Source organism: Aplidium turbinatum, chromosome 1 (assembly GCF_918807975.1).
Source record: "Aplidium turbinatum chromosome 1, kaAplTurb1.1, whole genome shotgun sequence".
Classification (NCBI taxonomy): Eukaryota; Metazoa; Chordata; class Ascidiacea; order Aplousobranchia; family Polyclinidae; genus Aplidium; species Aplidium turbinatum.
The window spans coordinates 5,433,788-5,448,742 of NC_137472.1; the positions used below are offsets into that span (position 1 = coordinate 5,433,788).

At 37.7% G+C, this 14,955-nt stretch overlaps 1 non-coding gene across 1 annotated transcript; it reads left to right on the top strand.

The window, feature by feature from the left end:
• The first annotated feature begins 6,206 nt into the window (after window positions 1–6,206).
• Window positions 6,207–6,308, top strand: LOC145784754 (U6 spliceosomal RNA). Its single transcript, XR_014291038.1, has one exon. It is a non-coding gene; the product is annotated as a U6 spliceosomal RNA (small nuclear RNA).
• The last annotated feature ends 8,647 nt before the right edge of the window (window positions 6,309–14,955 follow it).

Here is a 14,955-nt window from a genome sequence, read left to right on the forward strand (position 1 = left end):
ACAGATGCATAGTCTACGGTTCCAGAGTAGTCAGTCTGTTTAAACTTCGTCCTCATGTCCTTCAGTTGCTTCAAGAAGGAATCGGCATTGAGAGAATGAAGCACTTGGCAAGAACTTCCGCTACCGGCCAAACATCGATCTGAACATAACTGAATTTTGTCATAAGTGTTGCAAAGTTCTGCATAAATTAGGGGAAGGTGAGGTAAAGTGGAATACCTAAAGGTTAATTCAGTACAGTTCACTGATTTTACCAAAAAAAATAATTTTTTTTATTGGAGGGTTAACTCTAACATATTTCGACAATTTTTAAAGTGCACTTTTGATGACTGCCAGCTTTTTTATATAAATTTTTTTAATTTTAAAATTACCTTCAATAGTCCAGTTTACTCCACATATGTGGGGTAAACTGGACCGTTGTAAGTTTTGAGCAAATTCCGTAATTTTTTTTCCAAGAAATCAAATTATTTACAACTAGCATCATTAGGGAAGAAGTTATGAAACTTCACAACTGCAGTTCATAAGTCCACTACGAATCAAACTTTGGAGAAATTTTTTAAAAACAGAGTTCACAGATAAAGTTGTCGTCCTCTTCATTGCAACCAGCGCAGGCTTCATGCGCCCACCGCAAACATTTGGAACACTGGATCCACACATCATTTTGTGCCAGTTCAAATGCAACTGATTGAAGATGTTTCCTTGTAACCCCAAAGAATCTTCGTTCAAGTTCAAGCACAAATGCAACTAACTCTTTTTCCTGGGCTTTCGAAAATATTGAATGAAACCTTTCAAGTCCCTTTTTGCTTCGTGTCATTAGGCTAATATCATTTCCTTTAACTCTTCTTCTGAGTGTGGTCTTAGGAACTCCGTAATCTTTGCTTGCTTTGAGGTAACCCATTTTCTTTTCATTGACTGCCTGAATAGCCGTAGCCTCTTCGATCGGTCCAAGATTGTTTGGTGGATGTCCTTTGTTGATAACGAGGCTTTCTGAAAAACAAGAATATAACTAAGTTAAGAACCAGCTCGTCTGCTCGATCATGATTGGTGGGATATCAGAACAACTGTCCACTTGAGTGCTAATTTGGCCTACACAGCTGTTGTGTAAAATAAGCTACAAGATTATAAGTAACACAGCACCTAATTCAGTCAAGAAATCATAAACAAGAAAAATATTTATGACGGGGTAAAGTGGACCACCACTGGTCCACTTTACCCCACCTCTACATTACTACTAATTTACCTGGCCAAATTTAGGCTAGTCAGCAACATGAGTCAGCTACCCCAATGAGGGGGTAGGTCGGACAAGGTAGGCTATGGGGCTATGTCAGACAAACCAAAATATAATTGAAATATGGTTGAATATAGTCTTGAATAACATGTATTGTACCAATAATATTTACAAAGAAATCCTGCAATTGTTTCATGTTGAATGGAATAACAAAATATCAAAAAAATTACAGAAGGTCTATAGCCTAGGGGATACCCCGGACGCGAAAAATTTTTTCCCACGAGATTTCTGTCTCATTTATATATTTTGGTGAAACTTAGTATTAAAACTTTGTGAACGCATCGTTTTCTCGTTGGCACGGTTGGCTCAGTGGTTTCATCCTCTGCTTAGTGATCGTGAGGACGAGGGTTCGACACCCGTCGAAGTCAAACTTTTTTTTCTTTAAATTAATTTTTGCGGTGCACAAGAGCTTTTCAAAAAAAGTAGGGTTAGGGAAAACTTATATTTTATTATCATTGGCAAATAGTTATTTCGCAATCTGAATCAACCAATCTCTCAAAACACTTTCGGAAAATCTTACTTTTAGAGTGACTAGAATCAATGATAGGGGAGACTGGGGTAAAGTGTGCAATGGGGTAAGATGAGCAACCCCTGTTTTTGGAAAAACGAGTCGGCGGAATTTTTTTATTTTTATTCTGGATGTATCACTCATAATGCCACTTCACTCAATGTATTTGTTATGTCCACTGACAATTGCATTTTACAATGGCACGCAATTATATCAGATTATATTGCATATGTCGAAAATTCGAAATTTTTATTTTTTTGCCAAAAACTGAATAACTTTATTGTTACACTATGTAAATCAAATCTGTTTTTTTGTATTGGTAAGTATAAAGTGTGAGGATATTCAATAAAACGTTCAGGTTGGTTAGTCTTGTAGTTTTTTAAATATTTGTAATTTTGTCACAAAAATCATGATGGGGTAAAGTGTGCAATGCTAGTTGAAGTACTGTATCTTGGAGCAATTGCTCAACTTACCCCAAAAGAAATAGCCTTAGCTTATTTAATGTTTGAACTGTTGAATTTGTGTCTTTTTAGGTTCGTATTGGATAAAAAAAACAGTGTTGTGTTTTGAAGCATAATGCCTCGCAATTATACAAACTAACTGACAGGGGAATGCTTCAACTTAATCGAATTGCTCAACTTACCCCAGGTCATTGCTCAATTTACCCCATACAATTTATGCCGGGGTAAGTTGAGCAACACGCGAATAAGTATCAATACAAAAAAAAATAAAAATCGCAAGGTGATAAAACTCAATCTAAAATGTAGCTGATTCAATAGTGCTTTAAGTTTACCCTATTAAAATTTTCCAAAACAAACCGTTCTTTTGTAAAAGCGACTTAAGCAAAAAGGTGCTCATCTTACCCCACCCTCCCCTACAGAAATCTGTATTACCAGTGGGTTGTTTACTTCAATTAAAAATAAGCAAAAAATGTACCAATCGCACTACCTGAAAGGGAATCAAACAGACAGGCTAGAGTACAAAAAATACGCAAATAAGCTCACTAAATTGAAATACATTTCCAAGCAAAATTATATACATTCGGAAATTGAACTGAACAAATCTTCCCCACGTAAAGTTTGGGAAGTCATTAACTCACTGCTGCCAAATAAACAAAAATCAAAGCAAACAATCAATTCCATTAATATTGATGGAGTGTCATCAAACAAACCCATCGAAATGGCGAACCAATTCAATAAATTCTTCTGCAACGTTGGAAAAGAGATCTCTGACAGCGTTCCGCTTGCCAACGATAACAACTTCACATCCTACTTTACAAACCACGTTCCTTCTTCTATTTTTCTTGAACCAACGACTGGCGATGAGGTACTCAAAGAAACCCGAGCTCTAAAACCCAACAAAGCAACTGGCTACGATGACATTTCAGCATATTTCTTACAGATCGCCTCCGTGATTATTGCCCTGCCCTTCTCAAATCTTATTAACTATTCCTTTCAGTTCGGTATTTTCCCTGATACATTTAAACTTGCCAAAGTTGTACCCGTCTTCAAATCTGGAGACAAACTTGAGGTAAATAATTATAGACCTATCTCCCTTTTATCGTCTTTCGAAAAATTTTTGGAAAAGCTCATATATAAAAGGGTCTCTTCCTTTCTAGACAAACATTCTGTCCTTGCTCCTACGGAATTTGGATTTCGGTCTGGCTCCTCTACTTCATATGCCGCTATTGATATTATTAGTGCCACCTATGAACACGTAAAAAGCAACCTGTACACAGGTTTGGTTCTCTTGGATCTCAAAAAAGCCTTTGACACAGTATACCATCCCATTCTACTATACAAACTCAACCACTATGGAATCCGAGGTACAGCAAACGAATTATTCTCCTCTTACCTAAAAGACAGAATGCAGTATGTCGCGATTAATGAACAGGAATCTGAACAGAGATGCATAACACACGGTGTACCTCAGGGTTCAACGCTGGGTCCATTACTGTTTTTATTGTACGTAAACGACTTACCAAACTGCACGTCTTCTGTTCCAAGACTTTTCGCAGACGATACCTGCCTGGTAATTAACCCTTTAAGGGACAATGGTACATATGTGTACCATAAAAGTTTTGGGCTTCCGCAACTAAAAGAAACATTTTTTTGTTAATTTTACGTTTTTATGGTATTCTGCTACATTGATTGTTCAATACAAAATTAGAATTTTGAAACTCTGGTTCATTTTTCACACATTTCAAAGGTCGGTTTTTGAGCAGTTAGCGCAGTACCACGGTGACGTCTGTTCACGGTATGTTGGTGGAAACAACAAGCAGCAGTTTGCTCTATTTCATTCCGAAACATAAAGGATAGTTGTTCTATTGTAATGTATAAACGTTTTTACCATTGTTGAAAGTATTTTAGTATTGAAAAAAATCATATAAATTTTATGGTACATATGTGTACCATTGTCCCTTAGGGGAAATATGAGATAACTTTTCAGATCTTATTGAGGTGCCTGTAGGCAGTGTGTTTTCGTGTTGTTGCTGATTCGTAGCTCTTTAATATCATAAAATGTTAATAGCCTATGTACATATATGCAAACATTGCACCAGAAAAACACTCCAAAACAGAACAAGCAATATATGTATTGAGTGTAATGTCCACTTGTGCTATGTAAATGGTAGAAATTGCTTCTCATTGTACCATGAGTGTGGCTAACTTTACTGAACTGTCACTATTATACTTGGAAGATGTTTCTGTATGAATGTGGGAATTTCTGACTTCCATCATCAAGTTATTTTGCATGGAAACAACACTTTCATAATAAAAGTGGTGAATATGGGGCTGAGTTGACCCCCTATATGTCTTGAGTGCAATGCCCACCTGTGCTATGTCAATGGTAGAAGTCGCTCCTCATTGTACCATGAATGTGGCTAACGTTACTGAACTGTCACCATTACATTTGGAAGTTGTTTCTGTATGATTGTGGTAATTTCTGATTTCCATCATCAAGTTATATTGCGTGGAAACAACATTTTCATAATAAAAGGGGTGAATATGGGGCTGGGTTGACCCCCTAAATACCTAACATTGAATAGTCGTGTGGGTAAAATCTTTAAAATCACAAGACTGTAAAGCGAAAGTGCTTATGAAAAACAATAGGGCTCCTCATATGAAGCAACTATAATCAAAAGGGTTATCAATAAAATTTCCCCTAAGGGACAATGGTACGCATATGTACCATACCGTTTTATAACAAACAAACAAACAAATTTAAAAAAAAATTCTTAAATTCAATTTAAGTTGCCATTTTAAACTACAAAACATATTTATTTTGAAAAAAACTTTCTTAGAAATATTATATCCCTTAAAGCAGGGGTCACCAACCTTTTTTGCATGCGGGCCACTTCGGCACTAAGGAGAGCTGTGGCGGGCCGCACTAATAAAATGTTAGGTAGGTTGACTCTTATGCTAGAAAAGAACGCATTTCGTACCCAGTATCCAGCGTTACATGTTGTTCATATTTATGTTAGAATACCGTAGCAACAAAATTATTCGAACAACGCTACTGCCAGGCCAAGCTCCTTTTACAACACTTTTGACTTTTTTAACAATGCCTAATAAATAGAGGCCACTTGTTTTGTGCACTTATAGCGAGGCGAGCGGTTTCATCAGAATATTCATCGCCAAGCAATAGTGGTGTTGTTACTTCGCTTCGCAAAAGATATCTTGCAATTAACAGTTTCAGTAAACAAGGAAATGTTTGACACATCGCAATACAGGCAACAATAGTGACCTGCAAACATATCAGCGAAAAATAGGCTCCAATAACAGGGAAAAAGAAACCAGGTACCATCTTCTCTCGTGTTGTCGCTGTATGTTAGGGCATCCGTTGGTTAACCACTGCCTGGTGTCGTCATCGATGGAAACTAGGCCTTCCATACCATGAGGAGGTCTGTATTGCCGGCAATCCTTGATAATGTGTGCTGCCGTCTGCATTTCACCACACTCACAAGCAGCACTCTCTGCCGACGAAAGCAAGTACCTCCACGTGGCCGCCCCCGCAAGTACCGACTTTGGGAAACTAAACTTGCTACAACTGTCGCTATAAAGTTTTGCGGAAGAACAATCATCAGAATGGCACCCCCAGACCAACCACAGCGCCCTTGTCAGGGCGAACAGCACCAGATGTTGTAGGTCAAGGAGTGACCATTCTGCAACTAAATGTTGAAGGCACCACCAACGCTAAACTAGACATCATCACACCAGGTACCATAAAACAAACGCTTGTGGAAATCACCGAAAAATCCTAATTTATGAACAGTCTTCCCTCTAAAAAAGCAATGAGTTGGTTTTTCATCCTTTTTGTGAGAATCTATAAAACCATCTTTCTTTTATTATAGACAACTGTCACTTGCGGTGCTCATCAGCGTGGCAAGAATTTGTTGATTAACAACATTTTGCAGTACTTGCTTCGGCAGTACATATAGTATAATTGGAACGATACAGATTAGCATGGCTCCTGCGCAAGGATGACACGCAAAATCGTGAAGCGTTCCATATTTCTTAAAAAAAAAAAAGTTTTGCAGTAGGCCTACTAAGCTAAATATTTTCATAATACAATCAGAAAAAGTCTCTAAATTTATATGTAATATATTGCCAATTTATTATAAATTGAGTTGGCACACCGACCTATTTTGCCAACAAAAACTTGCATAAAGAGAACACTGCTCGTGAAACACAATAACGGTGAAACTCGCACTAGTGTTTACATGACATTTGCAAACTTAAAATAAGCAACCCTATGCTCACAGACAATTTCAAAATTCGAAAACAGACGTTTTAATCAACCACTGGGACAGTGTGGCTGGACATCGCATTGGAATAACTTTAAGCAACCCCCACCTAGAACTATAATCTGATTGGTCGGTCGGTGGAATCGTATGCAATGCGAAAATATGCTTCCAAGAAAGTATTTTTTGCCTTCGTGCTCTTTAACTCCCTCAAGAAAAGTATTTTTAGTTATACTTGTACGCTGATACCTTCCGCGGGCCGCAGCGATACAGCGTGGCGGGCCGCATGCGGCCCGCGGGCCGCCATTTGGTGACCCCTGCCTTAAAGGGTTAACGCTCCTAATCTAACCTACTTAGAAAAGGAAATATCGTCTGAATTACTTAACATCAAGAACTGGATTAATGCCAATAAATTAGTTATCAATCCTTCCAAATCAAATGTCATTGTAATCTCTCCTAAAAAATGCAGCTACCCAGAAGATATCAATGTACTTTATAATTGTGTTCAGATCGAACAAGTCAAGTTTGCCAAATACCTTGGCATTATTTTTGACAATGGTCTAAATTTTGAACCTCATATTAATATGCTCCACAAGAAACTTTCTATATCTGTAGGGATATTGTCGAAACTCAAATACATTCTTCCAAACAAAACATTATTACAATTATACTACGCACTGGTACATTCTCATATCGTATATGGGATAACGATTTGGGGTTCATGCTGCAAGACACAAATGAACAAGCTTAGCACCTTACAAAATAAGGCTGTCAGAATAGTAGCAGGTGGCAGGTGGTCTGATCATGTCACACCTTTCTATAAGAAACTTAACATACTCAAGCTTAAAGATTTGTACGAACATGAAATTGCTAAATTCATGTTTAAATTTGATACGGATGTATTGCCTCTGCCTTTCGCACACTACTTTGAAAAAACCAAACTCATGTATAATGCACGTCTTACTAGACACTCTTCCAATGATTGTTATTTTGTCCCACGTTACGCCTCATCCCGACTCCAGCGCAGCATTAAATATGCCGGAGTGAAAGTCTGGAACTCCTTACCAACGAGCTTGCGTAAATTGTCATTTTATTCTTTTAAAAAACAACACAAATATTCACTCATCGCCAAATATTAGCACGATTAATTTTGTATTACCTTTATGCTACCGATAGACTACTAAATATATTTCTCTATGACCATCTTCTAACACCTTGTCTCAATTTTCGTTATTGAATTATTCTTATCGCAATTCTAGAACTTCTATTAGAATCTGGGGTATCTGCTTGACTCGAAGACCCATGGTCTCTTCGCAGATTCCCGTTGCTGGAAATTCCTTTTTTATTGCTGTATTTATTGTATTATATTTACCTACAACGAAATAAAATCAATCAATCAATCAATCAATCAATCAATCAAAATCTCGTGGGAAAAAAAATTTCGCACCCCGGACACTTAGATATTTATGTCCGCGGTATCCCCATGGTCACGTGTAGCAAGCAATGGCGGATTTCTACTAGTACAAAACGCTCTGCTAAAAAACTCTTTTGCTGTAAAGAACCTGCTATCTACAACGTATATACTACACTAAAGGTTAATAATAATAATATTTATTTGCATCAGACAAAGCTGTCCATATCCAAAACAACGAAATAATACACAAACTGCAAACAACGAACAACAACAACAAAAACAACGAAATAATACACAAACTGCAAATGCACAAAATCTCACTAAATATGCTATCAACTGTTACAAGTTTACAGACAATGGTACGGTAGTGTTACAAGTTAGAAGAACTGAAAGTATTCAGAACGATAAAAACAATCAGATGACATGGCAGCCATCAAAACTAGATAATAGCATAGGCTACATAGAATTATTATACTGAAGACGGTAATTTGATTTACGATGGCAGTCGAACCTCATCAAGGAGGCAACAATAGAGTTAGACGAAACTTCACATCTTCCAACAAAAGAAAAAACATATTTCCGAAGTAATGCATCAAATGTTATAATGTTGCACAAGACTTGATGTTCACGTCATAGCATCTTTTCACAAATTGGGACTAGGTGGGAAAATTTTCAAAAAGGGCAATTTTAGCGCGCAAACAATGTTAAAAAGGGGCAGTTTTTGCGCGTAAATGATGGAAAAAGGGGCATTTTTTTCGAGCGTAAAACAAGTAAAAATGTAGATTTCTCAGGAAAATTGTGGGTAAAAAAACATTTATACTTAGGCTAAACTTTTGAGACCCATAATTGATTCCTATATTATTCATCTCCGCCCACAATATTTTATAAATAATAATGCAGCCTCATTGGCGTAGCCAGGGGGGGCGAAAGGGGCAATGCCCCCCCCAAAATTTTCAAAGTTTGAATTCCGAAGTTGAGCCCTTTGTTGAAAATATAATAAAATTTGTATAAATTTACATCGTTTTCCAAGATATCTGACAATTAACACCCCTCAGAACTTGCTTTAGACACACAGAAAGACGCCAATTTTGGAAAAACAAATGAACGAAGTATTTTAAAGTTACATTCAGACTTTTTGCCGATTGTGTCATTTCAATATCGGTCCTAGTCCTAACTCCTGCAATTTTGACTTAAAATGTAATTGTATGTCACGAGAAACAATTATATTTAGGTTTGGATTGCTGGTTTATGTCTTTTCAATTAATTCAAGATCATATCTTAAACGTTTTCTTCGCTGCTTTTGGTGTAGGTTAGGCTACATGACTTTACGTTTGGGCCTTCGACACGTTTCGACGAGTTTCAACACTTTTCCAGAGTTATGTGATAATATTTCAGAATCGCTTACTCTGTTGGGTTTTTGTATAGCTGAGTTTTTGGTGTTCGCTAAGTTTAGCCGCAGTTTTTTTACCGTTCGTGTGTAAGAGCTGCCTTTAATAAGTTAATAGCTGTTTATCTGCTAATAAATTTCATACAAATATTATCCTAAAAGTGTTTCCATAAAGCACTATAATCCATTATTTGAGTGTAATTTTGCAAAATTTTTCCGGGGGTACATGCCCCCGTATCCCCCTAGAATGTAAAAAGAAACAACTATGATAATATATGACACACAACTGCTAAGATATTATAGTGAGTTGAATCTTCGCAAAATTAGATGATTCTAAAGAGCTGGTATTTCATTTTGATGAAAATCGGCAACAAACTTCGGTAATTCAGACTTTTAAAATCTCACACAAAATTTAAGGTAGCATACTCACAACACACATTGATAATCTGCTTGAATGGAACATTAACGATATTATAATTAAGGTCAAAGGTAGGCTAATAAGTTCTAGATGTATGCTGAAGCTTTCCATTTAGCTGTTCGTTCCTTAACTGCCAAAGAAATATAATAGTTCAAAATGTGAAGAGTATCTAAAACGTTACTTGATCACTTTTATAACCGGAATCTAAAAAGTTCAATCGAAAAAAGCTGCAAAGTTTTCTCCCAACTGTTATGCTTAATAAAAATTATTTTTGAAATAAAAAATAGTGCAGAACCTGTTATGCAGCTTGTCCTATCACTTTTCTTGTTCTTTTGTCATTGATGACTAAGGTTTGGGTAGCCTACTTGGCTGTTGTTTAGTCTTGCAAATCATTTTCCATGTCTTTTGGAAATTTAGAAGATCATGTTGCAGTTTTGTTAACTTCAGAGCAGTCCGCACATATTAGGTATACAAAAACAATAATGAATAACTAGCAGCGAGACATCAACAAAGCTGATAAAACATTTTTGCTCAGTCCGGCATAACCTGCTAATTCTAATGCATCATTACACATACCTAGAAAGAACAAGAAAATTCAATTGCTTAAAGCCAGAAAGAAGTAAATGAACAGAGTTACAAAGCGAAATCTACTTAAAGGGAAACTGTAGGCTACTCAATTTTAGCCCTAGCCAGTTAAAAATATAAAAATACGACGATTCCCATCGTACCAAGACATTATTCTCTATCATTTTTCGTTAAGAAGCAATTGCCGAATTACTTTTATCAAAATTGGAAAGGAGTAGGCTACTTTGATGACGCAACGGATAAGGCGTTGGCTTTCCAATTATGCAAACCTGGTTCGACTCCCGGCTTCAGCTGGTTGTTGAAAAACACCGCTCACCTCTACCCAGGGTGTAATAAATTGGGTGGACGCAGTTGCTGAAGTAAAGGCGGCCGAGAGCAAGGAACTGGCCACCCTAATCTCCTTAGTGCCGAAGGCTTAGTATAATGAGAACCTTATCTTCTCATTCCCCAAAGCTCAGTATCTGAGTATGGGACCTTTACTTTGATGACATAGAGATAGGATTACACTCTCAAGTCAGCTTCCTGGGTCTATGAGTCATTAATGGTAAAAGCTGTGAGAATCGCGAAGTAGTTGCGTTGGCAGGCAGGTTTCGTTCCTAAGAAATGATGTAGGCATCTAGTGATGCCACCCTATGTTGCTATAGCATAAATAAATAAAAATAACTGCAATGAAATACAACGAATTCCCACATTCGGTAGCGCTGATAGATCGTAAAAGTAAAGTGTTCCATAAGAATGTAGAAAAACTACAGATTTGCTGTTTTAAGATAAAACTAGGATCAAACTTAAACAAAAATTACGTCTTAATAATTGCTCACCTAGTTTCAAACTAGGGGGGCAAAGAAAGGGCTAGGTGGGTGTTATAATATATTGTTTTACGTTATTTCTACGTACTTTGTTTCTGTACTGGTCCTTGTTCTACTGATTACTTCGTTGGCGTGTTTTGTCCTTCTGGCTGTTCTCTATTTTGTGTTGCTTGTTGTTGTGAGCCACCTGCCTTCATTTTTAGTATGTTTTAAGTTGGGGTGGCCGCATTTTAAGTTGGTTAAAACTTTATCAATAAAGTCATCTTTAGTTTCATGACAATTCATGATTTCAATTCAACAATAACAAAACACGCCAACGAAGTAATCAGTAGAACAAGGACCAGTACATTTCATTTTTAGTATGTTTTAAGTTGGGGTGGCCGCATTTTAAGTTGGTTAAAACTTTATCAATAAAGTCATCTTTAGTTTCATGACAATTCATGATTTCAATTCAACAATTTAAAACACGCCAACGAAGTAATCAGTAGAACAAGGACCAGTACAGAAACAAAGTACGTAGAAATAACGTAAAACAATATATTATAACATTTACCCACTCTAAAAGGTAATGGGATCCCCATATCTAACGGGAGGAACCCCTTTGGTGGACCTAGACGATCTTCTTGGATTTTCATTGGAAAGACTTGATCGGGTTAGGTCACCAGTCGTTGTTGATTGCGGATTGATTGCTGGATCGCAGTCGATCGCTTGGTCGCGAACAACTTCTTCGACTTGATCGAAATTATTTCCCGGTGAAGCGCCACTGCAAGGCAGCCTATCACTCGGTGTGAATGACTTTTCCTCTGTGTCCGATGATTGAGGAGAATCCACAATATCCCCGTATGAGGTATTATTAGCAGGATGTGGGGCTAAGTCTCTTAGAGACACGTTAGTGAAATGAATTCAACAATTCAATTCAAGTTTCATGACAATCGTTTGTTGCATTATGTGCGTTCGAAAAATTTGCCTTACTCGACAACTGATGTTAAAAGAATATGTGAATCATGCAATGTATGCGCTGAAGTTAAGCCACGTTTCTTTAAACCCGTCCAGAGTAATTTAATCAAAGCGACTCAGCCCATGGAGAGGCTAAACTTAGATTTTAAGGGCCCCTTACCATCATGTTCTCGTAATATATATATATTGTGTGTCATTGATGAGTATTCACGATTTCCGTTTTGTTTTCCCTGTGTTGATACGTCGTCTGGCACAGTAATCAAGTGCCTTTCTCAACTGTTTGCAATGTTCGGTACCTGTAGTTTTATTCATACTGATCGAGCCCAAAGTTTCATGTCTAGGGATGTTAAACAATTCTTGTTGGAAAGGGGTGTAGCTGTGAGCCACTCAACACCCTATCACCCGCAAGGCAATTCGCAAGTTGAACGTTACAACGGAGTAATATGGAAGGCGATACAATGTAACCTCAAGTCATTCGGCCTGCCTGTAAGCAAATGGGAAAATGTCCTTCCGAACGCCTTACACGCATTGAGATCGCTACTGTGTACATCAACAAACTCTACCCCGCATGAGCGATTCTTCAACTTCTCTAGACGGTCGTCACACGGGAAGTCCCTTCCTGATTGGTTAAGCACTCCTGGCCCAATCTTACTGAGAAAGTTTAACAGGTCTAGCAAACACGACGATCAAGTCACGAAAGTGTTCTTAACCGAAGCCAACCCATTATACGCTCGGATCAAATACAGCGACGGCCGAGAGTCTAACGTGTCTCTAAGAGACTTAGCCCCACATCCTGCTAATAATACCTCTTACGGGGATATTGTGGATTCTCCTCAATCATCGGAATATATTGTGGATTCTCCTCAATCATCGGACAGAGGAAAAGTCATTCACACCGAGTGATAGGTTGCCTTGCAGTGGCGCTTCACCGGGAAATAATTTCGATCAAGTCGAAGAAGTTGTTCGCGACCAAGCGATCGACTGCGATCCAGCAATCAATCCGCAATCAACAACGACTGGTGACCTAACCCGATCAAGTCTTTCCAATGAAAATCCAAGAAGATCGTCTAGGTCCACCAAAGGGGTTCCTCCCGTTAGATATGGGGATCCCATTACCTTTTAGAGTGGGTAAATGTTATAATATATTGTTTTACGTTATTTCTACGTACTTTGTTTCTGTACTGGTCCTTGTTCTACTGATTACTTCGTTGGCGTGTTTTGTCCTTCTGGCTGTTCTCTATTTTGTGTTGCTTGTTGTTGTGAGCTACCTGCCTTCATTTTTAGTATGTTTTAAGTTGGGGTGGCCGCATTTTAAGTTGGTTAAAACTTTATCAATAAAGTCATCTTTAGTTTCATGACAGTGGGCAAGCGAAGGGACTAGGTGGGCAATTGCCCACCTAGTTTATATGTGAAAAAATGCGTGAACTTCACGTACGCTATAGTGTTTAGGCAAATTGTGTATAATTCTAAATGCATTATTGAAGGCAACACGCAGGCGATTAATGTCACGTTGATGATAATTTTCCCACAGATGACATGCATACATTGGAGTACAATATGAACGGAATAGAACATTTTTAATATCACTGGAGCACTTGTAAAATTTTGATTTTAATTTGTTGGCAGAACAGTAGATTGATCGCACTTGTCGATTTATATCTTTGTCGTCACACATTGCTGTGTTAAGAAAAACACCCAAATATTTGACACTGTCTACGAATTTGATCTCACTTCCATTGAGCCGTACAATTGGATTCAAATTTAACTTTAAGTGATTGGTTTGGAAGTACATAGCAAATGACTTTTTGCAGTTAAAAATGACATCGTTAGAAAGCGCATAATCTTTATACACATTCAAGATACTCTGCAGACCATGTACACTTGGAAAAATACTACAAATATCATCAGCAAACATGAGATGATTGACAAGTGTATTACCTATGTAACAGCCTGCCTTGGTTTTGCTTAACACAGTCGATAGATCATCCATATACACGGAAAATAAGTAAGGACTGAGGACACCACCCTGATTGACACCATTGCTGACAGAAAAAGACTGTGAGTAATGACAACCCCAGCGTATGTACATCCGCTGATGGGTATACCAATAAACAATTAGACGAACAAGGCATATCGGACTCCTCGTTGAATTAATTTCTTGAATAGGAGGTTGTGGTTTACCCTATCAAATGCTTTCGAAGCATCTAAAAATACAAAGAAAACAGGACTTCCACGTTTTCTGTAGTAAGACACAGCTTGCTTAAGTACAAAAATGCACATATCTGTGCCATGCTTAGGTTTAAAGCCAAATTGATTATCATTTGTTGTGAGATAGTCATTAATGAAAAAAAGTAAAACATGCTCAAATAGTTTAGAAATGACCGTAGCAAAAGCAATAGGTCTGTAGTTTCCCCATAAACATTGGCTCGTGAAAAACACGAGAAAGATACGTGTTTTTTTACCCCAGTTTCTCGTGTAAAACCCGTGACGTGCACCCGTGTATTACACGGGTGTTTGCACAAACGCAACCCGTGTTTTTACACGACTTCTAACCCGTGTTTTACACGACTTCTAAACCCGTGTTTTACACGACTTCTAAACCCGTGTTTTACACGACATCTAAACCGTGTTTTACACGACTTCTAAACCCGTGTTTTAAACGACTTCTAAACCCATGTTTTACACGGGTGTTTGCACAAACGCAACCCGTGTTTTTACACGACTTCTAACCCGTGTTTTACATGACTTCTAAACCCGTGTTTTACACGACATCTAACCTGTGTTTTACACGACATCTAACCCGTGTTTTTACACGACATCTAAGCCGTATTTTTACACGACATCTAACCTGTGT